General features: G+C 44.1%; 1 long non-coding RNA gene across 1 annotated transcript; it reads right to left on the bottom strand.

Annotated features, from left to right (window-relative positions):
- Positions 1-2,721: 2,721 nt before the first annotated feature.
- On the bottom strand, positions 2,722-11,878 carry LOC140710210 (uncharacterized). The gene is made up of 3 exons (XR_012091147.1): positions 11,810-11,878; positions 10,979-11,115; positions 2,722-3,011 (listed from the first exon to the last, which is right to left on the bottom strand). It is a non-coding gene; the product is annotated as an uncharacterized lncRNA (long non-coding RNA).
- Between the last annotated feature and the right edge of the window lie 14,651 nt (positions 11,879-26,529).

The raw sequence follows: 26,529 nt of genomic DNA, 5'->3' as shown, positions 1-26,529 counted from the left end.
GACAAAAGCTCATAGGTTAAAACATACTGTACATGACAGTAATTGAGACAGCTGTAGGAACTATGGTAGAAACAGGCAAATCGTTACAGATTGGATTCTTCAGAAGGAGACACTGACAGAGTTTGGCCTGCAGAGCACAGACGGTCCCTGATTAACAATGCTTCGGCTTAACGATTGCTGGACTTTAAGATGGTACAAAAGTGATGGGCATTCAGTAGAAACCATACTTTGAGTACCCACACAACAATTCTATTTTACTTTCAGTATAGTATTCAATAAATTACATGAGATATTCAATCCTTTATTACTATATTGGCTTTGTGTTAGACAGCTTTGCCCAACTGTAGACTAATGTAAGTGTTCTGAGCACGTTTAAGGTAGGCAGGTTTAAGTTAAATGCATTTTGACTTATAATATTCAAGCTTACGATGGGCTTGTTGGGACAGAGCCCCATCGTAAGTTGAGGAGCAGCTGTGCTTACTAAGGATCAACATTGGTGGGGAAGAAAAGGGTGACAGCAGGATTGGGCAGAGAGAGAAGCCAACCTGCAGTGCAGGCCTGACAAAGCCCCTCTTCATAAGGAGTTCTGGAGTGTAGATGGTCCATCAGAAGTGGAGCAATAGCATGATGACTCATGAGATGCAGATTAAAATCGCAATGTGATATGACTACATACCCACCAGAATAGCTAAACTCCAAGTGTTGGTGAGAATGTGAAACAGTGGGAACTTTTGTATACCGCGGGCGGAAATGTGAACTGCTGCAGGCAGGGTGGAAACTGATTGGCAATATCTTTTGTTTTGAGACAGAATCTCCCTCTGTCACCAGGCAGGAGTGTAGTGGCGCGATGTCAGCTCACTGCAACCTCCTACTGCCTGGTTCAAGCGATTCTCCTGCCTCAGCCTCCTGAGTAACTGGGATTACAGGCACACACCACCACGTCCAGCTAATTTTTTGTATTTTTAGTAAAGACAGGATTTCACCATGTTGGCCAAGATGGTCTCGATCTCCTGAGCTTGTGATCCGCCCGCCTCAGGTTCCCAAAGTGCTGGGATTACAGGCATGAGCCACTGAGCCCAGCCAGCAGTGTGTATTAAACATATGGCCCAGAAGTTCCACTCCCCAGTACATACCCAGCTGAAATACTTATATATATATTTTGTTTTGTTTTGTTTGTTTTTAAGACAGGGTCTCACTCCGATTGCCCAGGCTGGAGTGCAGTGGCACGATCTCGGCTCACTGCAGCCTCAACTTCCCAGGCTCAGGTAATTCTCCCACCTCAGCTTCCCAAGTATCTGGGACTACAGACACACACCATCCTGCCTGGCTGATTTTCTGTACTTTTTGGTAGATACAGGGTTTCGCTATGTTGCCCAGGTGGTCTTGAACTCCTAGACTCAAGTGATCCACCCACCTTGGCCTCCCACAATGCTGGGATTACAGGCGTGAGCCACCATACCCAGCCTGAAATACTGACATATGTTGACCAAAAGATGTGTCTAAGAATGTTCATAGCAGCATTATTTGTAATAGCCCCCAAATGTCCATCAACAGTGGGATGGAAAATAAAATGTGGTCTATTCCCACAGTGGAATAGTTCAGCAATGAGTGCTGCTACATGAAGCAACATGAATGAATCACATAAGGATGATGCTGAGCAAGAGAAGCCAGCCATAAAACACATGTATGATTCTGCTTATATAAACTTCAAAAGTAGACAAATAATTCTAAGGTCTAAATATGAAAACAACAGTTCCTTTTGGGAGATAATGACTGGAAGAGAGCACGAGGGGAGCTTCGAGGCTGTTGGCAATGTTCATTTCTGGAACTGGGCAGTGCTTGTAGAGGTGTGCTTACCTTATGAAATAATCCCTGAGCTCTACACTTGATTTATATCCTTCTATGTGTCTATGTTTGTGTTGCTCCTTAACAAATTATCCCTAAACTTAGTGACTTAAATAATGAACATGTATTATTTCATTATTTCTTTGGGTCAGGAATCAAGGTGTGGGTTGACTAAATAGTTCTGGCTTAAGGTCTATTGTGATAGTTGCAATCAAGCTGTTGGCTGGTGCTGCAGTCATCTCAGGGCTCCACTGAAGTCTTACAATTTTTTCATAATCTCAGAATGACATTCCATCATTCAAGGAGAGGGGATTAACACAGGGCATGATACCAGGAAGTGAGGAAAGCAAGCATATGTGATTGGTGCTATTATACTACTCCAGTATTCAGAGAGGAAGGGTAACAAAAAAGACAGAAGAACATCTACAACTTATATTTATCCTCCAGTCCAGCTTTATGACCTCCCCTGGTCTCATGCCTTAGTCTGGAAGTGGAACATGATGGAAAGGGGAAGGAGGGGCTAAAAAAACCCTCAACAACATGAACTGAAAGTGCATATGTTGGCAATAATGTTTGGCAACAGTGGAGGCCCAGCTTCAATGGTGCCTGGTGGTTGTAGGCCAGTGCAGAGCTGCAGTATCTGGTGCAACAGTTCCCCGTGAAAGTGGCTCATCTGAGGGCTGTGACAACAGAAGAAGGGCCCTTGTGCAGCTGTGCAGGCAGAGGTGGCCCCAGCAGGCAATGGAGGTTTAGCTCATAAATGAGGTGCCTCTGGTGATAGGAGCGACTTGGAGGAGAACTAGAGGCCCCACATGAGTGGAGACAATAGTCATCAATATAAAGTGCTACTGTGAATGTGACCCACTTTGTCTCCCAGGCAAACAGAAGCCACTTATGTAGGTAAAGCTTTCATTGAAAGGAAGGAGAAATCATCAGTTAGATAGATAGTAACTATGCTGGAGGTGAGTGAGAAGTTGGCTTTGGTCGAGGTGTCAACTGGGCAGCTGCTGGACTGAATCCAGATTGGCTGGTCCTTGCGTTCCCCTTGTTGCTTATCTATAACCTCCGAGAGTCTTGAGCTGGGTGTCAAAGTCTCCTTCTACCCAAAAGGTGGATGTGTGATGCAGCGAGGCGTCAGGAGTTAGGGAATGCTAGGGCTGTTTTTCCTAAAAGCAAGAAGGAAAATGAAAGCTAAGTAGTGACAGGTAAGGTTGAATTGTCGTGATATTATGTGGCCTGTATGTCGGGAGCTTATGCCATTTATTTCTTGCTCCACGTGCATCATTCCTTAAACAATGTTTGCTAAATATTTAATGTGCATTTATATTTAATGTAAGGGTGTTTTATTTGTACAGTAGAAAAAGCCACACGACATCATATGCGTTAAGTCTGATAGTCACAGGTTTTCATATGTGGGGATGGCTTAATTTTGGAGACGGTGACTCAAGGCACTGTTAGTGACCTAGGTGACTACTAGAATACCAGATACAGTCACAAGAATGAATTCAGAGCCTTTTAAAAGCTATGCCTAGCAAATTCCCGTAAGGGTGTGTGAAAAATGGAACTATAGAAAATAATTATCCTGCTCCTCAAGCAATTATAAATGAGATTGTGTCATGTCTTTGCTTAAATCCTCCAGTGGCTACTCCTTACACTTACTATCTACACTGCTTGGCATGGCCTGCAGGATCTGAGCCGGTGGAGCAGGCCCCTGCACACCTCTCCAACCACACCTCCTGTTCTCAATCCCCAGCTCCATCCACATGCCTCTCCTGGCTGCTCCCCAAACATCTCCAATCCTTTCTGCCTCAGGGGCTTTACACTTGCTCCTCCTTCTGCTAAGAACTTTCGTCTCTGAGCTCTTCATGAGCCAGCTTCTTTCCAACCCCCTTCTCAACTGTTGAAGATAATTTCATAGAGACCTTTCCTGACTTACCCCATTCAAAATACCCACTTCCAGACACTCCCAGCTCCATTACTCAGCTTTGTTTTTTTCCTAGCACCCACCACAATTAACAATTATATTATTTAGTTATTTGTCCACTGTCTTCACTAGGATGGAAACTCCATGGGAGGAGACACTTGTCTGTTTTGTTCAGCTCTGAATTCCTGGGCATAGATCAGTGCCTGGGCCATACAGGTGCACGGGCACTGACTGTTAAATGCATTAATATGTGGATGATTAAATTATGGGCCATGTTTTAAATCAGGGTTGTCCAATTTTTTGGCTTCCCTAGGCTGCATTGGAAGAAAAATTGTCTTGGGCCACTTGTAAAATACACTAACACTAATGATAGCTGATGAGCTAAAAAAAAAAAAAAAAAATCACAAAAAAACTCATAATGTTGCAAGAAAGTATACCAATTTGTGCAACGCATGGGCCACGGGTTGTACAAGTTTGTTTTAAATGTTTTTAGCTATGTTTACTTCTATAGTGTGTATAACTTGAAGTACAATTTAAGATGATATCACTCTATATTCTTATACTTCTATCAAAAGAATATATTCTTTCTATCTATGTGCCTCAGTAAGAAGCCCAAGAATCCTGGGCTGCTCTTCAAGCTATGGGCTCAGTCCTGTTACAATTGCCTTGTACAAAAATAAATCATTGGATAACTGGGAAACTGGAGTCTTCTGCACACAGGCTGCATTCAGAGCCTTTATGTGGAGCTGCTGAGGATGCACAGGATCTCTCCCAGAAACAGGCAGCCTAGAGCCAGATGCAGGTATGGCTGGAAACCTGCCCTTGCAAAGTTTTTCAGGGTGCAGGGATGAGAAGATGCCCTCTCCCATGGCGTTGTCCTAAGCTGTGGTCCCTCTCTGCACCCGTGAGTCTGAACCCCAATGTGACAGCTCCTTGGTTACACAAAACTCTCAGCATAATCACCATGGCAAATATTTATTAAGTTCTGTGTGCCCAATACTATTCCAAATACTTTCATGTACTACCTCATTTCATTTTCACATCAACCCGACCACATAGCACCAAAGGTCGTCAATTTCACATCCTCGTTTCCAAAATTCAAAAGCTTTGAAAATGGGACATTTTCATCAGTCATTTACCAGCACACCTTCCCTCAGTGAGGCTCTTTGTGTTTTTTATCCATTCCTATGCACCACAGGTGTTCCTATGTCTCACTGCAGAACTATGAATGTTGTGGAGGAAACGCAACCAGAACACCATGACCATAGACTTTCATCCAGACTGCCAGGCAGGAGCAGTCCCTGAAAGGAGTGTTCTCAAATACCTTGGGGAGGAGGGAGGGTTTTTGGTTTGTTGTTTGTTGCTGTGGTTGTTGTTGTTGTTGCCGTTGTTGTTGTTGTTGTTGCCGTTATAGGGCCTTAGCAGGGGGGTCAGCCCTAATTCAGGAAGTTCAGGAATAGTAGATGAGGGATGGATTTTAGAAGAGAGAGGAATTCTTCTTGCACATCAACCACCGTTGTTCAGGCAATTTGGATTTCATTAAGAGGGATGAGGAGGAGCAGTTAGCGGCTAAGGTCATGTGTTAGAGTGGGTGGAAAAACAGCTGTGGAGGACAAGGACATGCCACAGCCTCAGTGGAAACTCCTCCATCCTCAGTGTGTGGAAACTCCTCCATCCTCAGTGTGTCTCTCAGTGTATTCGATTGCAAGTACTGCTCCAGACACCACTTTCTCTATTCTAGGAAGTTTCCCAGGCTGCCTCAAGAAATGTGAAATTCTTTTCTTTTCTGTGTAGTACATAAAATGGACACTTTGGGCCAGCTTCTTGCCTTTCTCAGATCTGAAAATCCTGAATTCGGAGACACATTTGACCCAAGGGTCTTGGGTAAGGGATTACAAGCTCTTTTTCTCAGCCCCATCTTACAGCTGAGGAAACCGAGGCCCCTGGGGGTTACAGATCTTGCCCAAGATGTAGCATTTAGTGAGTGGACTAACAGATATCCTGTATTCCAAAAGTCACTCCCAGGTGCCCGAGAGGCTTAGAAGGAATGCATGGCCTCAGGTAGGTGCTGTGCCCAGAGCTGCCCTCCTCACGTCCACAACATCCTGTCCTGGGCGGGAGGTGGAGTCACTGCCCCTCTCCAGACAGAGGTCAAGGATGAGTAAAAACTCACCCTGACGTTGCCATATTTCTTGCCTCTCCAACAGTTGATGAGAGAGCCTGTAGTTGTTTTTCTCTCCACTATATTTCCTCCCTGATGGACTTCCTTGGCCATTCACAATCATTTATTTTTATGTTTTCCTTGAGGATGACATAGGATGTTTTTATAAGCCTGAGCCCTCATTGAAAGTAAAAAGAAAAATGCTTAAAGAGGGTAACATGCTCTGGCCAGGCCTTCAAGATCTGGCAGGAAAACAAGGGCAGCCCTTTCCCACTGCAGGGCTTCTCTGGCCATGCAGCCATGAGGTGAACTCCCACTAATAAGCACTTTAACCCTCCAGTAAGCGCTCTTAATACTTCATGGGTAAAGACGGGCAAATGTTTTAAAAGTAGATATGTTACAAAAATTTTAAGTAGGCCCTACCTCCAAAAAACAACAACAACAAAAAACCCACCTCAGGAAGGGCTCCATAAAATGTTTATTTCACTGCAACCTCTTCACAGAGACTAGTTTTGTTCTACAAAGAGCCCAAACCACCTACATTCTTCACCCATAAGCTTATTACGACCCTAAGTTTCGTGTGGATTTCAAAAATGTGATTTTCTGTTTGACAGGAGGCAGGTAGAGGTAAATTAACCTCCTTTCTTATTGCTGGCTCAGCTGCCCTGGAGGGCTGTGGGTTACAGAGTGACTTCATTAGGAGAACAGAGGGATGCTCGGGAAGAAAGGCTGGAGCAGCTCCCATCTCAACCGCACAGGGAAATGGTTGCCTGACTTCCTGTATTATAATAGCAAAGTCTCTGCAGGGAACTCATTTCAATACTTTATATACTGAACTTGCTTAATAAGAGGCTAGCATTTGTCAAAGAAATCGGCTTCAACTATGATTTTTTAAATGCTAACCAACTACAAAGTAACCCGCCAATATCGGAGGGCTATACTGGTTATTTAAAACTCAGAAGCCTAGAGAGCCCCGTTTCCTTCAGTTTAGTGGGGTCACTTTTTCCTTTAACATTTAAATGGAAATATTTCATATGCTGGGCTTGGAAACTCAGCATTTCCCCACAGAATGACTGAGGATTCCCAGGGGTATATGCTGTTTACAATAGTTTTCTGCTAGATTTTTTATCTTGCTTAAAGCTTTCTTTGCTTCTTGTCCTGAATTAACCCAACAAACACTACTTTGCCTTAATTTCCCCTCAACAAACACTGCTTACCCAAAGCGTGGCAGGTTTTTGTTGAAGCTTTGCGGGAGGTGTTACATTGCATGTACCACTGCAGATTATTTAAAATGGAATGTTTGAGTCTCTATTCTATAACGTTTCCCAGGCTGCCTCAAGAAACTTGAAATTCTTTTCCCTTTAATATGTACAATAATTTTGCTTAGTGTCTTTTCCTAGTACAGCCACTGAGGCATGAGGGCTACTTTTCCACAACAAAATGGCTTTCTGAGCATTTTGTTAAATGAAATATATTTCTTCTTTTAAAGGAACTCTGGGACCTATTTTAAAACTCCCTCTTTCACATTTACAAAATTTCAAAGGGAAACTTTAAGTAGTTAATCAGTATATGCTGATCAAATAAATTTCAAGCATATTGGTTAAATTCATCTTATTCCTCCATAGAAAGGGAGGAAAGGCTGGGCACAGTGGCTCATGCCTGTAATCCCAGCACTTTGGGAGGCCAAGGTAGGCAGGTCACTTGAGCCCAGGAGTTTGAGACCAGCCTGGGCAACAAGGCGAAACCCCATCTCTACAATAAATACAAAAAAAAAAAATTAGCTGGACATGGTGGCACACACCTGTAGCCCAAGTTACTAGGGAGACTGAGGTGGGAGGATCACTTGAGCCCAGAAGATCAAGGCTACAGTGAGCTGTGAGCATGCCACTGCTCTCCAGTCTGGGTGACAGTGTGAGACTCTCAAAAAAAAAAAAAAAAAAAAAAAAAAAGGTGTGTGTGTGTAACATTTGTGTGCGAGGGAGGAACATCTGAGTGGGCATTTTGTGCCAAGGGTAATCATGTGTGCTATCTGTGGTAGGCATTATACCATCCACCTAATATTTCTGGCTGTCTGCCTTCTGGGCACAAGGGGGACGAACTTAGGGTCAGTGGGGCCATATGACTAGTTCTGGCCACTGAGATCTAAATGGAAATGATGTGTATCACTTCCATTCAGACCCTCCAGAAGGCGCTTTCCCTCAACCTAGGTCGCTACATTCCAGATTGTGGGTGCTCTGTCCACTTGTGTCTTGGATCAATGTAGACTAGATCCCCCTCCCACCAAAACTAGTCTGCAGGGACCACAGTAAACACATATTATGAGTAGGAAATAAACAATAAACCTGTTGTTTGAAGTCACTGAGATTTAAGAGCTATTTGTTACCATAGTATAGCCTAGCCTACTTTGATATACTATCTAACTGTAGTTCTTGCAATCACTCTCTGAAACAAGTATTATTATCTCCATGTTATTGATGTGATTTTCTCAGGCCACAGAGCAAATACGTGGTGGAGACTATTTTCAAATCCATATCCATCTGATCCAGTGCCTGTGCTCACTACACTAAATTTATAGTTACACTTATTAACTTTACTTTTTGGTGAATATTCTTACAAACAGATTCATAGCTTTTTTGAATTTCCAATTCTGCTGTGCAGTGTTGCCAATAAAATAGCACCATAGAATTTTTACTCAATATAATTTCATATGATCCCCACAACACTCCTGTTATGTCAGGCACATTCTTTTTTTTGTTTGTTTTGGTTTTAATTTTTTATTTTACTTTAAGTTCCAGGATACATGTACAAAACGAGCAGGTTTGTTACATAGGTATACATGTGCCATGGGGGTTCGCTGCAATTATCAACCCGTCATCTAGGTTTTAAGCCCTGCATGCATTAGGTATTTGTCCTAATGCTCTCCCTCCCCTAGCCCCCCAGCCCCCACAGGACCCACTGTGTGATGTTCCCCTCTCTGTGTCCATGTGTTCTCATTGTTCAACTGCCACTTTGAGTGAGAACATGCGGTGTTTGGTTTTCTGTTCCTGTGTTAGTTTGCTAAGAATGATGGCTTCCAGCTTCATCTATGTTCCTGCAAAGGACATGTTCTCATTCTTTTCTATGGCTGCATAGTATTCCATGGTATATATGTGCCACGTTTTCTTTTTTGAGTCCCTCATTCATGGGCATTTGGTTTGGTTCCAAGTCTTTGCTATTGTGAACAGTGCTGCAATAAACATACGTGTACATGTGTCTTTATAGTAGAATGATTTATAATCCTTTGGGTATATACCCAGTAATGGGATTGCTGGGTCAAATGGTGTTTCTGGTTCTAGATTCTTGTATAATTTTTTAAAATTTTACTTTAAGTTCTGGGGTACATGTGCAGAATGTGCAGGTTTGTTACATAGGTATACATGTGCCGTGGTGGTTTGCTGCACGTATCAACCTGTCATCTAGGTTTGAAGCTCCGCATGCAATAGGTATTTGTCCTAATGCTCTCCCTCTCCTTGCCCCCCACCTCCTGACAGGTCCTGGTGTGTGTTGTTCCCCTCCCTGTGTCCATGTGTTCCCATTGTTCAGCTCTCACTTATGAGTAAGAGCGTGCAGTGTTTGGTTTTTTCTTCCTGTGTTAGTTTGCTGAGGATGATGACTTCCAGCTTCATCAATGTCCCTGCAAAGAGCATGAACTCATCCTTTTTTATGGCTGCATAGTATTCCATGGTGTATATGTACCACATTTTCTTTGTACAGTCTGTCATTGATGGGCATTTGGGTTGGCTCCAAGTCTTTGCTATTGTAAAAAGTGCTGCAGCAAACATACGTGTGCATGTGTCTTTATAATAGAATGATTTATAATCCTTTGGGTATATACTCCAGTAATGGGATGGCTGGGTCAAATGGTATTTCTGGTTCTATATCCTTGAGGAATCGCCACACTGTCTTCTACAATGGTTGAAATAATTTACACTCCCACTAACAGTGTAAAAGCATTCCTGTTTCTCTGCCTCCTCTGATTGCTGCCTGCTCCTTCCTCTAGAAGCTTTGTCCCAGAGGGCTACTGGCCTGATACCCACTGAAGCTCTCCTGTAGGAGGTGTCTGTCCACCCCTGTTGGGATGTCTCTCCCAGTCAGGAGGCACAGGGATCAGAGACCCACTTGAGGAGGCAGCCTGCCCCTTAGCCGAGCTCAAGCTCTACTGTGCTGGTAGAACCCTCTTTGTCAGGATCCGCTGCTCTTTTCAGAGCTGGCAGGCAGAAACATTTAAATCTGCTGAAGCTACGCCCACAGTCGCCCCTCCCACGGGTGCTCTGTCCCAGTGAGATGGGAGTTTTATCGACAAGCCCCTGACTGGGTGGGTCGATGCCCTGCCCAGTGAAGAGGAATCTAGAGAGGCAGTCTGGCCACAGCCAATTTGCTGCGCTGTGTTGAGTTCTGCCCCTTCCAAACTTCCAGGCCTTTTTAGCAGTCAGGGGAAAACAGCCTACTCAAGCCTCAGTAATGGCAGACACCCCGCCCCCCACCAAGTTCAATCGTCCCAGGTTGACTTCAGACTGCTGTGCTGGCAGTGAGAATTTCAAGCCAGTTGTTCTTAGTTTCCTGGGCTCCAGTGGGACCTGCTGAGTGAGACCACTTGGCTCTCTGGCCTCAGCCCCCTTTCCAGGGGAGTGAACGGGCCTGTCTCACGGGGGTTCCAGGCGCCACTGGGGTACGAAAAGAAAAACTCCCACAGCCAGCTCAGTGTCTGCCCAAACAGCAGCCCAGTTTTGTGCTTGAAACCCAGGGCCCTGGTGGTGTAGGCACCCGAGGGAATCTCCTGGTCTGTGGGTTGCAAAAACTGTAGGAGAAGCATAGTATCTGGGCCGGACAGCACAGTCCCTCATGGCTTCCCTTGGCTGGGAAAGAGAGGCTCCCCAACTCCTTGCACTTCTTGGGTGAGGTGACACCCCACCCTGCTTCTGCTCACCCTCCGTGGGCTGCACCCACTGTCTAACCAGTCCCAGGGAGATGAACAGGGTACCTCAGTTGGAAGTGCAGAAATCACCCACCTTCTGTGTTGGTCTTGCTGGGAGCTGCAGACCGGAGCGGTTCCATTTGGCCATCTTGCCAGCAGCCTCTGGCACATTCTTATTAGCCTCATTTTACAGATGATCCAAATCAAGTCCACAGCCATTAACAGACGTACCTTGAGTGAGATTCATAATGTGTGACAGAGCTAGGTCTTAAACCTAAGTTTTCTGACTTCAAGTTCAGTGCACTTTCTATGTCTAGGTTGCCTTTCAAATAAACTATATTTTCTTCAATGAGTACCATTTGCCTCATGCTATATACACACAGTTAGTAGAGCATGAAACAATTTCGTACATTCCTTCACTCTTTCAACAAATACAATTCAATAGCTCCTATGTGTCAAGCATGCTTCTTAAGCCAAATCTGTTGATAACATTCTGGAGGAAGTAGATTTGAAAAAAAAATGTACAACTGATTTCCACGCAGAAGTTTGGAGGTAGGTGCAGAGGTAGTGGTGTTCTGGAGCCGGTATGTACCAGCTCTTAATAGCCGATTCCACGTGTAGCTTCCTATCTCCAAGTTCAGTCACCTCACAGTGGCTTGAAATTGGCCATGTTGAGAGAATTTACACCACAGATATTAGCAAATGCTGAAAAGTAGGGCCTTTTTTTTTCCTACCTGGAGAGTTGGTTGTTAAACACTTACCAGCACACCATTGATTACTAGGGCTTTGTGTGAATGGTGGCTCTTGCCCTAGTACTAGAAAGTGGAAAATAATATTGAATGTGCTTCCTGGGCAACCATGCCCTTGCACCAGAGACAAATTTGCCTCAAACTTCTGTGCCCAATCTGGGAGGTGGGTCTGTTACCTGTTAAGAAGAAGGAGAGACATAAAGAAAGTCATCCAGGTGATAGAGGCAGGAGACAGACAAATGCTGTCCAAGTCATTGTGCACAAGGAGCTTGCCTAAACATGCCTACAGTGGAAAATTCCATCCCTTAACACATGCGCGGTAAGGGAAATAAATCAACGTGGAGTGGCTCAGACTAAGGGCCCACATGTGCACTGGAAAAATGGGGTGGAGCCACCAGGAATTCACGCCTTATGGAGGGGTGTTGTGGGCCTCTTCAGCTTGTGTGTGGTGGCCTGGTATTCAATTTTGTGAGGTGGAAAATCTATGTGCAGGACCCCTCTTTTTGTTGACAGTTTTTCTTTTCACTTAATAAATTATGACCTCCTCACTTTTCAATGAGTCTGCATGCCTAATTTTTCTTGAGACAAGATTTTAGCTGAATTTTAGCTGAATTAAGGAGCAAAAAATCCCACATTATTTTGGTGCCCATATAGGGACCTGAAAAATGGTGAGTAAAATGCAGACTCAAAAATCTCTTTCCCTTTTGTTTCTGAGCCTTCTTGTCCTCAGACTTAAGGCAGAGGAAACTGCACCCTATCCCCCAACCCTGACACTCTAAGGGGTCGGGAATGTCAGCCCTGGTCACCCAGGCTGGAGTGCAGTGGCCCAGTCTTGGCTCACTGCAACGTCCACCTCCCAGGTTCAGGCAATTCTCCTGTCTCAGCCTCCCGAGTAGCTGGGACTACAGGCTACAGGTGCATACCACCACACCTGACTAATTTTTGCTTTTTGTTTATTTATTTATTTATGTATTTTATTTTTTGAGATGGAGTCTCACTCTGTGGCCCAAGCTGGAGTGCAGTGGTGTGATCTCAGCTCACTACAACCTCCACCTCCCAGGTTCAAGCAATTCTCCTGCCTCAGCCTCCCGAGTAGCTGGGACTTTGGGCACATGCCACCATGTCCAGCTAATTTTTGTATTTTTAGTAGAGACAAGGTTTCATCATATTGGTCAAGCTGGCCTTGAACTCCCGACCTCAGGTGATCCAGCCATCTTGGCCTCCCAAAGTGCTGGGATTACATGCATGAGCCACCATGCCCAGCCTAATTTTTGTATTTTTAGTAGAGACAGGCTTTCACCATGTTGGCCAGACTGGTCTTGAGTTCCTGACCTCAAGTGATCCATCCGCCTTGACCTCCCAAAGTGCTGGGATTACAGGTTTGAGCCACCACACCCAACCAGGACTTTCTTAAAGAGCACTCAGCTTAATTAAAACTTGATATCCCAGTTATAGGCATATTTAAAAGGACTTTATGTTTTTCTCTTCTTGGATCTTGTTTTGCTAGAAAAAGTTGACTGAATTACTTTTCTCCATTTTGCACTGCCACTCTTAATGAATGCATGAGAGACTCTAATATAATTTCTGGTGGCCTGGAATTCCTTGGAAAAAACAGAAAAGGTGCCATGGATTCCATTTTGGGAGAAACCTCTGTTTTCCTTATGGAACCCCAGGAATTAAAAACAGATAGGTCCCTCTCAAAATTTGTTTTTGTCTTCCAGCAATACCTATTTGTTGGGCCCCGGAAACAGCATGCTTTCCTAGCCTTGCTCTTAAAGGGCCCCACCTGGAGGCCAATAATACAATTAGGAGATTGGCAAATAAAAAGTCTTATAGCTATCAGATCTTCTTTCTCTGTATAGTTATATACGTGTTGTGTGTGATGTCTATAGAAAGAGCTCTAATTAATGCACTTAAAGAAGGATAAGCACTTGGATCAATATTCTAGTTCTGGAACTATCCTACAAATCCTTCCAGGTAATAGGAGTAAATAGGGTGCCCATCACCTGGAGGTTTCCTTTTTTGAGAAAATAAGAGCAAGGGAGCTAACCAAAGCCAAGCCCCATGCATCCAAATCTTAGCAAGCATAACTATAGTCACAAGTTATCTGGGTGTATCAGCAGCCTTGGGATTTTTGAGCCATCCTCGCCCTCTTGTTTTGTTTCGATATATGTCTTCTAATAACCTGGTTTGTCTCTTCTAACCTTCAGGCCATTAAACTCCAAATGGTCATGCAACTGGAGCCTTGGACGATGACCCCTTTTACCAGACCCTTACATAGGTCTCTGAGGGAGCTCTGACTACCATTTTCCCAAAACAGCATATCCTGTCAGCAGGAAGCAGTTAAGATTAGTCTTCATCCTTATCATTATCCTTATTCTAATGGCAGTTAGATGTATTTCTTTAGGTGGGGAATGCTAGAGGCAGGAGACAGCCAAATGCCATCCAGGTCATTGTGCACAGGGGGCTTCCCTAACATGCCCACGGTGGGCCAGGTGCAGTGGCTTATGCCTGTAATCCTAGCACTTTGGGAGGCCAAGGCAGGTGGATTGCCTGAGCTCAGGAGTTTGAGACCAGTCTGGGCCACACGGTGAAACCCTGTCTCTACTAAAATACAAAAAATTAGCCAGACGTGGTGGCATGCACCTGTAAACCCAGCTATTCAGGAGGCTGAGGCAGGAGAATCACTTGAATCGGGAGGCAGAGGTTGCAGTGAGCCGAGATTGGTTGGAAAATTCCATCCCTTAACACATGTGCAGTAAGGAAAATAAGTCAATGTGGAGTGGCTCAGACTAAGGGCCTGCATGCGCACTGGAAGAATGGGGTGGAGCCACCAGGAATTCGTGCCTTATGCAGGTGGGAGCTGGGCCTCTTCGACTCATGTGTGTGGTGGCCTAGTATTCAATTTTTGAGGTGGAAAACCTGCATGCAGGACCCTTCTTGTTGAGGGTTTTCCTTTCCACCCTCCTCACTTTTCAGTGTGTCTGCATGCCTAATTTGTCTTGGTCATGAGACAAGGACCTGGATTTTAGCTGAACTAAGGAGCAAAAAATTGTGCATCACAGGGAAAGAAATGAAGAATAAGGAATGAGGAGTGAGAAGTCGGAGGACAAAATCTAAGACAATCCTACAGTGACCTGGAAGCCAAGAGGGTGAAGAAATAACAGTTCCCACTCTTTGACTTAATGACTCTGGCTTTCCTCCCCATCCTTCCATACAAAGGTGACAATTACTCCCATGTTACTAAAGTCAGTGGACACTTCACTTCTCAGAAGCATTCAATACAACTGCTAACTTCATTCTTCTCAAAACATTCTCTTCCTTTGACCCCCTGATTTTCTTCTGTTCTTCTATTTTTTGGCACATCTTAATCTCCTCTGCCTGCTCCTCCTTTTCTACTTAACCATAAAATTTGCAGTTCCTTGAGGCTCTGTTGTAAGCCATCTTTCCTTCTTATTCTACACTCTTTCCCTAAGCACTCCCACCCTCTCCTGTGGCTTCATTAGCCACCAGAAGGTTAACAGCTCTCGGCTCTGTATTTCCAGCTTCCTAATTAGCAGCTCCACTTGAATGTGTCACAGGACTCTCAACCTTAAGTCTAAAACCAAACTTCCCACCCAATCTTATTCTTGTATTTTTTACCTGAATTAAAGGGTACACTGCTGGTTTGTCACCTGAAAACCTGAGCCATCTTTGACTCCTCCTTCATCTAACACTTAACTGTGCTGATTCCTCCTCCTATGCCTTCTCCCTAACCCCTTCTTAGCACCAAAGTTAAAGGCACCCTTTTCTCACTTGGATGGTTGTAGTAGCCTCCTGAGTGCCTCCATGTCCCTACTCTTTCCACCCTTGCCAAGAGTCCATTCTCCACAAAGGAGCCAGAATGACTTTACAAATACAAGAACTTGGGGCATTCTCCTGCTTTTAAACCTTTTTACTATGTCCCATTGCTTGTAGAATAAAGTTTTTTCTCAATGGAGGTGAAATTCACATAACATAAATCATTTAAAACAGAACAATTCAATGCATTTAGTACATTCACAATGTTGTACAATCACGTCTATCTAGTCCCAAGACCTTTTAATCACTGCCAAATAAAACCCTGTACCGATTAAGCAGTTGTGCCCATTCCCTTTACTTTCATTCCCAGGAGACCATCCATCTGCTTTCTGTTTCCATGGATTTTCCTATTCTAGATACTTCAAATAAATGAAACCATACAGTATGTGTATGCTGTTCTGTGACTGCCTTCTTTCATTGAGCATGATGTTTTTGTGATTTATCCATGTCATAGCATGTGTCAGTTCTTCATTCCTTTTTATGACTGAATAATATTCCTTTGTATATATATACCACCATTCGTTCATCCACTCATCCATTGAGGCAGTTTTGTGTTGTTTCCACCTTTTGGCTATTCTAAAGAGTGCTACTGTGAACATTCATGTACAAGGATTTCGGTACCTGTATTCAATTCTTTTGATATATACCTAGGACTGGAATTGCTGGGTCAAATGAAAGTTCTATGTTTAACTCTTTGAGGTACTACCAAACTCTTTTGGATAGTGGATTCACGATTTTATGTTTCCATCAGCCATGAACAAGAGTTTCAATTTCTCCACATCCTCACCAGCACTTGTAATTGGCTATTTTTTTGATTACTGCCATGCTAATGGGTGTTAAGTGGTAGCTGGTTGAAGTTTTGCTTTGCATTTCCCTAATGACTAATGATGTTGAGTGTGTTTTCAGGTGCTTGATGGCCATTTGTACATCTTTGGAAAAATGTCTATTCAGTTCCTTTGCCCATTTTTAAAATTGGGTAGTCCTTTTCATGTTAGGCTGGACTATAGGAGTTCTTTACATACTCTGGATATTAGACACTTATCAGGTATGTGATTTGCAAATATTTTCTCCCGTTATACATGTCTCCTTTTCACTTTCTTGATAATGTCCTTTGATGCACAGAAGTTTTTAATTTTGAGGAAGTCCAGTTTATCTAATTTTTTCTTTTGTTGTTCATGCTGCCACTTCCTAGCTGTGTAACCTCTTTGTACCTCAATCTCCTAATTTGTCAAATGGCAATAAGAGAATTGTTGTGAGGATTAAATACACAGATAAAGTTCTTAGAAAAGTGCCTGGTACAAAATCAGCACTTGATAAATGTTAGTATATTATACTACATTTATTCCTGGGTCAAAGTGCCCTGGATAACATTCTGTGACAAGGAAGAGCACAGATAAAAATTCTAGTGAATGTTAAGCAGGTTACATTCTTCTGAACTAGACCAACATTGAAATCAAACATTTTATTTCCGCAAGCCCAGATATGGTGCTAGCCTTTGGTACTTACTTAGAGAATAATGTCTTCTGAAAATATGATTTTTTATTAGATGTCTTGTAATCATCCAACAACTCTGCTGGCTAGCTTGTATTTAATAACATATTTGAGCTCTTTTTTTTTTTTTTTTTTTTTTTTGAGATGGAGTCTCGCTTTGTCACCCAGGCTGGAGTGCAGTGGCCAGATCTCGGCTCACTGCAAGCTCTGCCTCCCGGGTTCACACCATTCTCCTGCCTCAGCCCCCTGAGTAGCTGGGACTACAGGCGTCTGCCACCACGCCCGGCTAATTTTTTGTATTTTTTTTCAGTAGAGACAGGGTTTCACCATGTTAGCCAGGATGGTCTCGATCTCCTGACCTCATGATCTGCCCGTCTCGGCCTCCCAAAGTGTTGGGATTACAGGCTTGAGCCACCGCGTCCGGCCTGAGCTCTTCTCTTCCTTCTTTCTTTTTTTTTTTTTTTTTTTTTTGAGGTGGAGTCTCGCTCTGTCATCCAGGCTGGAGTGCTCAACTCTCTGCAACCTCCGCCTCCCAGGCTCAAGCAATTCTCCTACCTCAGCTTCCTGAGTAGCTGGGATTACAGGCACGCGCTACCGCACCCAGCTAATTTTTGTATTTTTAGTAGAGACGGGGTTTCACCACATTGCCCAGGCTGGTCTTGAACTCCTGACCTCAGGTGATCCATCTACCTCGGTCTCCCGAAGTGCTGGGATTGCAGGTGTGAGCCACCGTGCCCAGCTGAGCTCTTCTTTTTTTACTGACTCCCAATCAACTACCACCCAGGAGTGCCTGAAAGAGTGAGATTTCCAATCATTCTGACCTTTCATTTCATCCCAAGCACGATTTCTTTCTTTTCTTTTTACCAGGGGTTCAGAGAAAGGGTGGCAATGCAATCCTCACTGAGTATTATGGGTTGAATTGCATGCCCTCCAAGTTCATATTCTAAAGTTCTAACCTCCAGTGCCTCAGAACGTGACCTCATTTGGAAACAGGGCTCTTGCAGATGCAATTAGTTAAGATGAGGTCATGCTGGAATAGAGTGGGCCCCTAATCTGTCTGGTGTCCTTTAAGATGGCCACGAGAAGGCACAGAGACACACAGGGTTCTCCCTCACCATGTGACAATGAGGGCAGAGTGGAGTCATGCAGATGCAAGCCAAAAATCAAATCACCAAAGATTGCCAGCAAATCAGCAGAAGCTAGCAGCGAGGCTAGAAAGGGTCCCCACAGTTTTCAAAGGCAGGTTGGCCCTGCCCGCAGCTTGACTGCAGATGTCTAGCCTCCAGCACTATGGGACGAGACATTTCTGTTAAGTACCCAGTTTGCGGTGCTTTGTTACAGCAGCCCTAGGAAACTGAGACACCGAGTAAGAGAAAAAAATGCCTCTCAGGTGGGTTTTCTTCCTGTAGAAAGTGGAAATTAGAAATTGTTTAAATTATTCTGTGTCTGGGCACTTTCAGAGCAAAAATATGCTTTCCAGTTGCATTTAAAGCTCAAAATATAGACCTCTCCAGTCAGCTCATGACAGTTTTACAGCTAAGAATCTTCTCAACTTAGATGGGGGTGGAGGAAAAGGGAGGCATCAGGGCTGGACCATGTTATAGTCTCACGCCTGTAGTCCCAGCAGTTTGGCGGGCAGATCACTTGAGGTTGGGAGTTCGAGAGCAGCCTGACCAAAATGGAGAAACCCTGTCTCTACTAAAAATACAAAAATTAGCAGGGTGTGGTGGTGCATGCCTGTAATCTCAGCTACTTGGGATGCTAAGGTAGGAGAATCACTTTAACTTGGGAGGGGAAGGTTGTGGTGAGCCGAGATTGTACCATTGTACTCCAGCCTGGGCAACAAGAGCAAAATTCCATCTCAGAAAAAAAAAAAAAAAGAGAGAGAGAGAGAGAACAAAGTGGTGTAATTAAGTGTCACTCTGGGACTGGACATAAACCCTGATTCTCAGTTTAAAGAACTGGAAAGGAAGAGAAAAGGAATAGAAGACTAAGTGCCTTGAGGCTGACTGCCCCACAGTCCTCCCTTCTGTGCCCAAAATGGCGGCGACGGGTCAGAATAGTTGGGACGTCCTGCCCACAAGACTGACAGCCATTCAGCACTCCCTGCATGGCCAGCTGGTAGATCTGCCCACTGCTTGGCTTAGGTAGTTGATAAAAGGCTGTGGCTTGCTTCTTTTCATTCCTAGCAATCTCTCTCTCTCAGGTATATGATTCAAGCCCCAAACTTATGGAAACCTTGTATTTATACATCTTTCAGATTGTGTACTTTCCTTCCTCCCAGGTTCCCCCACTTCCCTTCCTCATAGGATTTTCAGTGACTCCTTCCTGGGCAGTGTTTGAGTGAAACCTCTGAGCCTCTGGGTATTAACTTTTGATTAGAGGGGCTCCCAAAGTCCAGGGAAAAGCCCATGGGCAGGCCAGTTCAAAGGCAGAGCATCTTCTGGTAATGAATGTTGTGGGTTCATTCTGTCATGTCAGATTTCCCAGGAAGCAGATTCTGAAATATGTATTCATATGCAATAAGGTTATTGGGAGGGACTCTTGGGAATCAACACCTGTGAGGGGTGGAGAAAGCCAGACTGGGCAGAAGGAGAATTGGAGTGTGACACGGTCATACCAATGGTCCCAGCCAATCTCATGGAGGGCTCCAGATGAAGGATGGCCTTTTAGAATTGTCCTGATTCTCCAGGACTGGCCTGCCCCTGGATGTGGGAATACGACCATGGAAGAGGCAGATATTTTCAGCTGCTGTTTTCCCCCAGAATGTGATATTGGTTTTGATTTACTTATCTTTGTTATCAAACTGAACTGGAGTCCACTTGCCCGGGGCAGCAAAGTCAAACGCTAACATTGGCATAGCATCAAGAGAAAGTGAGGTATTTATTGCAGGGCACCAAGCAAGAAGAATCGAGCAGCTCATACTTAAGACCAGAACTTCCAGATGACTGACAGGTAAGAGTTTCTAAAGGTGAAGAGGCAGAGGTTACAGGCAAAGTCATAAAGCAAAACATGGAGGCTACACATTGGTTTGACCTAAAAAAGTGGGATATCTCAAAGCAGGAGCCCATAGGTTGGTGGTAGACTCAAAGATTTTCACATTTGCAATTAGTTAAGGAGGCAAAGGTTTGTCTCTAAAAAAGAATGTCAGCTCTGGCTCACGGGTGTGACCTTCTCCAGGCCCCTTAGGAAGAAATTTAGAACAAAGAACGGCGGTAGGAGTTCAGTCCTCATTTCCTCCTTATCTGAGGCCTGAGTGCCAATGGATCCATTTGGTGGGGATCTGGGTTTTTGAAAAACAACTCAGTGACATATGTTAGGATGTTACCTTTAGTTTCTATAAGAAACAAAACATCTGCTGGCTCTAACTTCCTTGGCTATTGTTTTAAGTTACTATTACCTTCTTGCTTATTAAGTTGTTCCCTTATTGAGGCTAACTAGTTGCTTCGAATTTCCTTTGAAGGAAGATTTTCCTTTATTTTCATGCTCAGGGGAAGGTGGGTACAGGCTCCGAAAAGGAGTTCCTGTTCTGTCTTATCTGCATGGGCTGGAGGGATAGTTCAAGGTTTGCACTGAGCCTTCTCTACTGTGATACTTCTCATTCTGCAGGCCAATGAACCAATGTAAGGTTTCTGCCAATCCTCAAGTATGTCCATTTAAAATTACACATTTGGGGGTTAGGACCATGACCACTGGGTGAGTCTGTGGACCCCAGGGAACCAAGTGTGAACTCGACCTAGGCCAGGACCATTTATTATCTGGTGCCCATTCACACCTCCTCTAATAGATGGCTCTCATAATGTCTTAGGTTTCCAGGTACCAATATTAGCTTGGACTCTGTGTCCTCAAACTATTTGGGTACCACCCTTTCCCAGTACATAATTACCAAAATAAATAGTTCTTAGTATTTTGGGGGGAAGACTAGGGGAAACATTGCCATTTATACTTGCTATAGTGTTACAAGGCCTTCCTGGGGATTTAGACTCTCCTTCAATCAATGGGTGCTAGGTCAGAAAACTGGCTCAGGTCTGGAAACTAAAAAAGAGATTTTAAGTTTTTACTGTGGTGGCTACTTTTAGTCTCCTAATCATCTACTCTTGATTTCTTTGGGTTGTATAGATTGTATTATTCAGAAAGAATCAATAGGGTCTGAATAATACTTTTGAACTAATTGAATGCTGCCTTTTCCAATACTACCTATGGCCTGCCCCTCCCCTATTCTGAGCCCATAAAAATCCCCGGACCCAGCTACACAAGGAGGAGAGAACCACCAGACTGTGGGGATGAGGGACCATCCCCTGTGTCCCCTCTCTACTGAGAGCTGTTCTGTTGCTCAGTAAAATTCTTCTCTGCCCTCCTCACCCTTCAATGTGCAGCATACCCTCATTCTTCTTGGGTGTGGTACAAGAGCTTGAGAATCACCAAATGCAGGTACAAGCTATAACACAGGTGAACTGAGGCACACCAGCATGGCCAAGCAAGCCCTGGGAGGACATCACTGCCTGGAGGTCTCAGGTTTGCAAAGTGACCAAGAAGAAAAAATTCTACATCAGTTATCCACATCCCATGTATTGCAGTCACATTCCTTCATAATTAGGGCTCTGACCTTGGCAGAGTTGGTCTGTGGAACTCAGAACTCAACCTTCTCTGGAGCTCTGTGCTTCCATAATTAAATCCTAAATTCAGTCCTCAGTTTTTCTGCACTCCAGTGATAGGAGATGAGGGTATCTTTTTATGCTTCTGAGGACGTCCTCTGGAACTCTGACTTAACCTATAATAGGTGACCAATTATCCTCAGCCTTTTACTGTCTTGCCCCAAAGAATAGATTATTTCCTAACAAAAACTATCTAGTTCTATTGTCTTTATAATGACTATTTCCCTGTATCTCTCAAATGTCTGATACACTACTTGACAGTATGTTCTATTCCACCAGCCATCCTTCCATGTCCACCATGGTGGAGTTTTAATAGTTGCAGCAGTACAGCGGGCCTGAGGCCATCTGTGCACCCCCAACCACCAGTGGCAGGTCCTCACGGCTCGCTGGCCAGTGGATGACTCCAACCTCAAATCCCAATTTACAAACAGTCTTCATTCTTGGACGAGTCCCCACACTGCCACAGATCAGGTTCCCTGGGCATCAGACTCTGAGATGGAGACCAGGTGCAAGAGGTGCATGGTGACACATATCTGTAATCCCAGTTTGGGAGGCTGAGGCAGGAGAATTGCTTGAATCTGGGAGGCGGAGGTTGCAGTGAGCTGAGATCATGCCATTACACTCCAGCCTGGGCCACAAGAGTGAAATTCTGTCTCAAAACAAACAAACAAACAAAAACAAGAAAAAGAGGTTTATTGGGGAGTGCTTTTAAAATTAATCCCCAGGGGAAGTGAAGGGAGCATGATGGGGCAACAAGAGAAGTTAAGCTGTGACGTAGTCACATCAAAAGCCTGAACCAATCCCACTGGTCCTATGGAGCTGAGATGGCTCATAGCCATCCCACACTGGGGCAAGGGGGCTAGACATTTATACACTCTGCCTTTACTAGCTGTGTTCACCAGCTGAGGGCAATCTCCAGAGAGAGCCTCAGCTGCCAGCTGTGAGTTGTCAACACTCTGAGCAAATGAGGAAATAAGTGACCCGGTCCTGAAAGGGGTTGGAAGTGGGTATCTGAGGGGCACACCACAGCATCCTCTCTGAGAAAGTCTATGCAGAGCAGCTTAAGTCATTCTTGACCTAAAGCAGGATCTGAGTGCAGACTCAAAGCAGAACTCATACCTTGAGTGTATGGTTCAAATGCCATTTGCCTAGTAAACATTTAGGATTCTTTCAAAACTCATGTATTGTTGGAGTTGAAAACCTTTAGAGGAGATTCCGTTTCAGACCCCACTTGTTATGGATGAGAAATTTAGACACAGTTTGACCCAAACAGAGCTTTCGACTTCCGGTATTGCTGTTTCTGCTATGGCTTTCTGGTTTTGACTCTATAAAATTCTGAAAATCTTTCTCTTTGTATCTGCTGAAGGAGTCTAAATGGTGATATTTAATCTGGCAAAAAACCAATTACTTATTTGTTATTATCTCAGGATGCATGAGATGGAATGGCGATTGAACAGTGATCACCCCCACGAAAGAAAGTTATCAGTGATGGTCCGGGCGCGATGGTTCACACCTGTAATCCCAGCACTTTGGGAGGCCAAGGCAGGCGGATTGCCTGAGCTCAGGAGTTCGCAACCAGCCTGGGCAACACGGTGAAACCCTGTCTCTACTAAAATAAAAAAAAGTAGCTGGGCGTGGCGGCATGCTGCTGTAGTCTCAGCTACTTGAGAGGCTGAGGCAGAAGAATTGCTTGAACCCACGAGGCAGAGGTTGCAGTGAGCCGAGATTGTGCCACTGCACTCCAGCCTGGGCAACAGAGTGAGACTCCATCTCAAAAAAAAAGAAAGTTATCAGTGATGGATATAAAGTATCATTTTATGTAATACATAGTCATAAAGCATTAAATTATTTATCCTCAATTGTTAAGCTGGGTGATATGTACATGGGACTTCAGGGCTTATTATGTTATTTTATATGTTTAAATTTTTCCTTAATAAAAACTTGACAAAATTACTTAGCCCTTGTTTGTTTGTTTTAAAGAGATAGGGTCTCACTATGTTGCCCGGGTGGATCGTGAACTCCTGGGCTCAAGCAGTCTCCTGCCTCGGCCTCCCAAAGTGTTGGGATTAGTGGCGTGGGCCACCGTGCCCAGTCTCCCTTGTTTTGAACTGTAAGAATATGATGCCTAGTCTATGCATTGAAAGCAATTTATTTCCTCTAAATATAAATGATTTAACAGTCATTTATTTAGCACTTACTCTGGGCTTAAACACTGTGCTAAGTTCTAAAGAAAGAAACAAAGATGAATTAGAGAGGTTAATCAATTTTTTGCAAGTGAAATAAAACCTGACATTTGTAGCCCTAATTAATTGGGGTTTCATTTTCTTACACTATAAGAAGTCTGGAGAAATATAGTCCAGAGATCGTGCAGTGCCTTAATGACATCATCAAAGACCTAGGTCCTCCTTTTCCCCCAGGTATTTCTAGGAGTCATCAGATAAGGTTGCCAGATAAAATACAGGACACATAGTTAAATTTGAATTTCAGGTAAATAACAAATAATTCTTCTTAGCATGACTACATCCCATGCAATATTTGGGACATATGTATATTAAACATTTTTTTGATATTCATCTGGAATTCAATATTAACTGAGTGTCCTGGTTTTGTTTTGTTTTTTTTTTTAGATGGAGTGTTGCTCTGTTGCCCAGGCTGGAGTGCAGTGGTGGATCTCGACTCACTGAAACCTCTGCCTCCTGGGTTCAAGCGATTTCCTTTCCTCACCCTCACAAGTAGCTGGGACTACAGGTGTGCGCCACCATGCCCAGCTAATTTTTTTGTATTTTCAGTAGGAATGGGATTTCACCACGTGAGCCAGGCTGGTCTCGAACTCCTGACCTCAGGTGATCCGCCCACCTCAACCTCCCAAAGTGGTGGGATTACAGGCGTGAGCCACCACACCTGGCCTTGTGTTTTTATTTGTTAAATCTAGCAATGCTGCCTTTAGGGAGCAGCTCACATGTGTTCACGACAAATACTATCAGTTACTCCCTTGGCCCATGTTTTCTAGAAAAACAGAGCAGAGGCAAGCTTCACATGCTACAGCTCATTGTAAATCCCAGGGCAGGGGCAAGGCAGGGAAGGAAGGAAAGAGAATGCAAGGTGGCACTTGGATTAGCAGCCCACAGCTTCCAAGGAAAGAGAGCGGCTGCCCAGTTGTGTGGAATGTTGTCTAGACAGGCCCTGTAGACACACCATGCCTTGGAAATGTCCCTCTTGGTGAAAAAGGAGAGGGCTACATCTGCTAGGTCTTTCACCTTCTGTCATTGTTAAGATTCACTACACAGGGCATTGATTCCCCCCCTCTTCTGGTTGAGTGATGTGGCTGCTCTATGCAGTTGATAGGGAGGGCAAATCCCATGTCCTCCAATACGGCCTTCACCTGAGCCCAGAAGTGTGGGAGGAGCCACAGCAGCTGTGGGTATAGTAAGGAAAAATCGGGGCACCTGTGCTGTCCCCACAAGCGTTATAGAAGCCAAGTAGAAGCAGGCCCTCTCCAGGGGGAGGCCGAGGCTGCTGGCACTATGAGAAGATGAAGTCATGACGACCACAGCAGCAAGCGCACTGGCAGCCACAGCCCTGGGCGAGGAGACTGGGGTACGCATCACATAGACCACGTTCTCACCTCCTCCTGCTAGAGCCTCCTCTGCTGGGGATCCGCTCCAGACACCACTGCCCTTGCAAGGTATCACTACTTCTGCTGGCCTCTTCACATGCATCTGCAGGGGCCACTGTAGCAGACCCCACAATTCCTGGCTGGGGGCTTCTGCCACCTTCTGTGCCACTGGAGCCCCTGAATGCTATGGTAGAAAAGGAAGATGGCCTCTCTTTTCCTGAATTTGTTTCACACCTCTTTTAGGTGGTTACCTATGGGGACATTTTCTGAATCACGTGTCAGCAAAATCACACTCAAACTGACCATGGCAAAAAATAAATAAGTAAACAAAAGGAAGATACTATTTATGTGATTGAAGACATTTCTTAGAAGATGACATACAAATGGCCAGTGGGTATTTGAGAAATGCTCAACATCACTAATCATCAAGAAAATGCAAATCAAAACCACAATGAGATGTCATATGACCCCAGTTAGAATAGCTATTATCAAAAAGACAAAAAAACTGCTGCTGAGAATACGGAGAAAGGGGAACACACACTGTTGGTGGGAATGTAAATTAGTACATCTACTACAGGAAACAATATGGAGGTTCCTTAAAAGGCTTAAAATAGAATTACTGTATGATCCAGCAATCCCACTGCTGGGTATATCTTCAAAAGAAGGGAAATTAATATATCAAAGAGACATCTGCACTCCCATGTTTATTGGAGCACTATTCATAATATCAAAGATGCAGAATCAACGTAATTGTCAATCAGCAGGAGAATGGATAAAGCAAATATGGCATAGATACACGGTAGAATACTATTTGGCCATGGAAAATAATGAAATCCTGTCATTTACAGCAACATGGATGGAACTGGAGGTCATTATGTTAAGTAAAATAAGTCAGGCACAGAAAGACAAACATCACATGTTCTCATGCATATGTGGGAACTAAAAGAGTGGACCTCAGGGACATAGAAAGTAGAATGGTGGCTACCAAAAACTGGGAAAGGAAGCGGGAGGAAGATCAAGAGAAGTTGGTTAATGGGTGCAGAGATACAGTTAGATAGAAGGAATAAGTTCTAGTATTTTAAAGTGTAATGGGAAGTTACAGTTTATTTTTTTTTTTATTTTTTTTTTTTTTGAGACAGAGTCTTGCTCTGTCACCCAGGCTGGAGTGCAGTGGCACGATCTCGGCTCACTGCAACCTCCGCTTCCTGGGTTCAACTGATTCTCCCACCTCAGCCTCCCAAGTAGCTGGGACTAGTAATTTTTGTATTTTTAGTAGAAATGGGGTTTCACCATG

This window comes from Chlorocebus sabaeus, chromosome 25, assembly GCF_047675955.1.
Source record: "Chlorocebus sabaeus isolate Y175 chromosome 25, mChlSab1.0.hap1, whole genome shotgun sequence".
NCBI classification, from domain to species: domain Eukaryota; kingdom Metazoa; phylum Chordata; class Mammalia; order Primates; family Cercopithecidae; genus Chlorocebus; species Chlorocebus sabaeus.
Note: the sequence above shows the minus strand (reverse complement) of the source record. Positions and strands in the feature narration are given on the sequence as shown.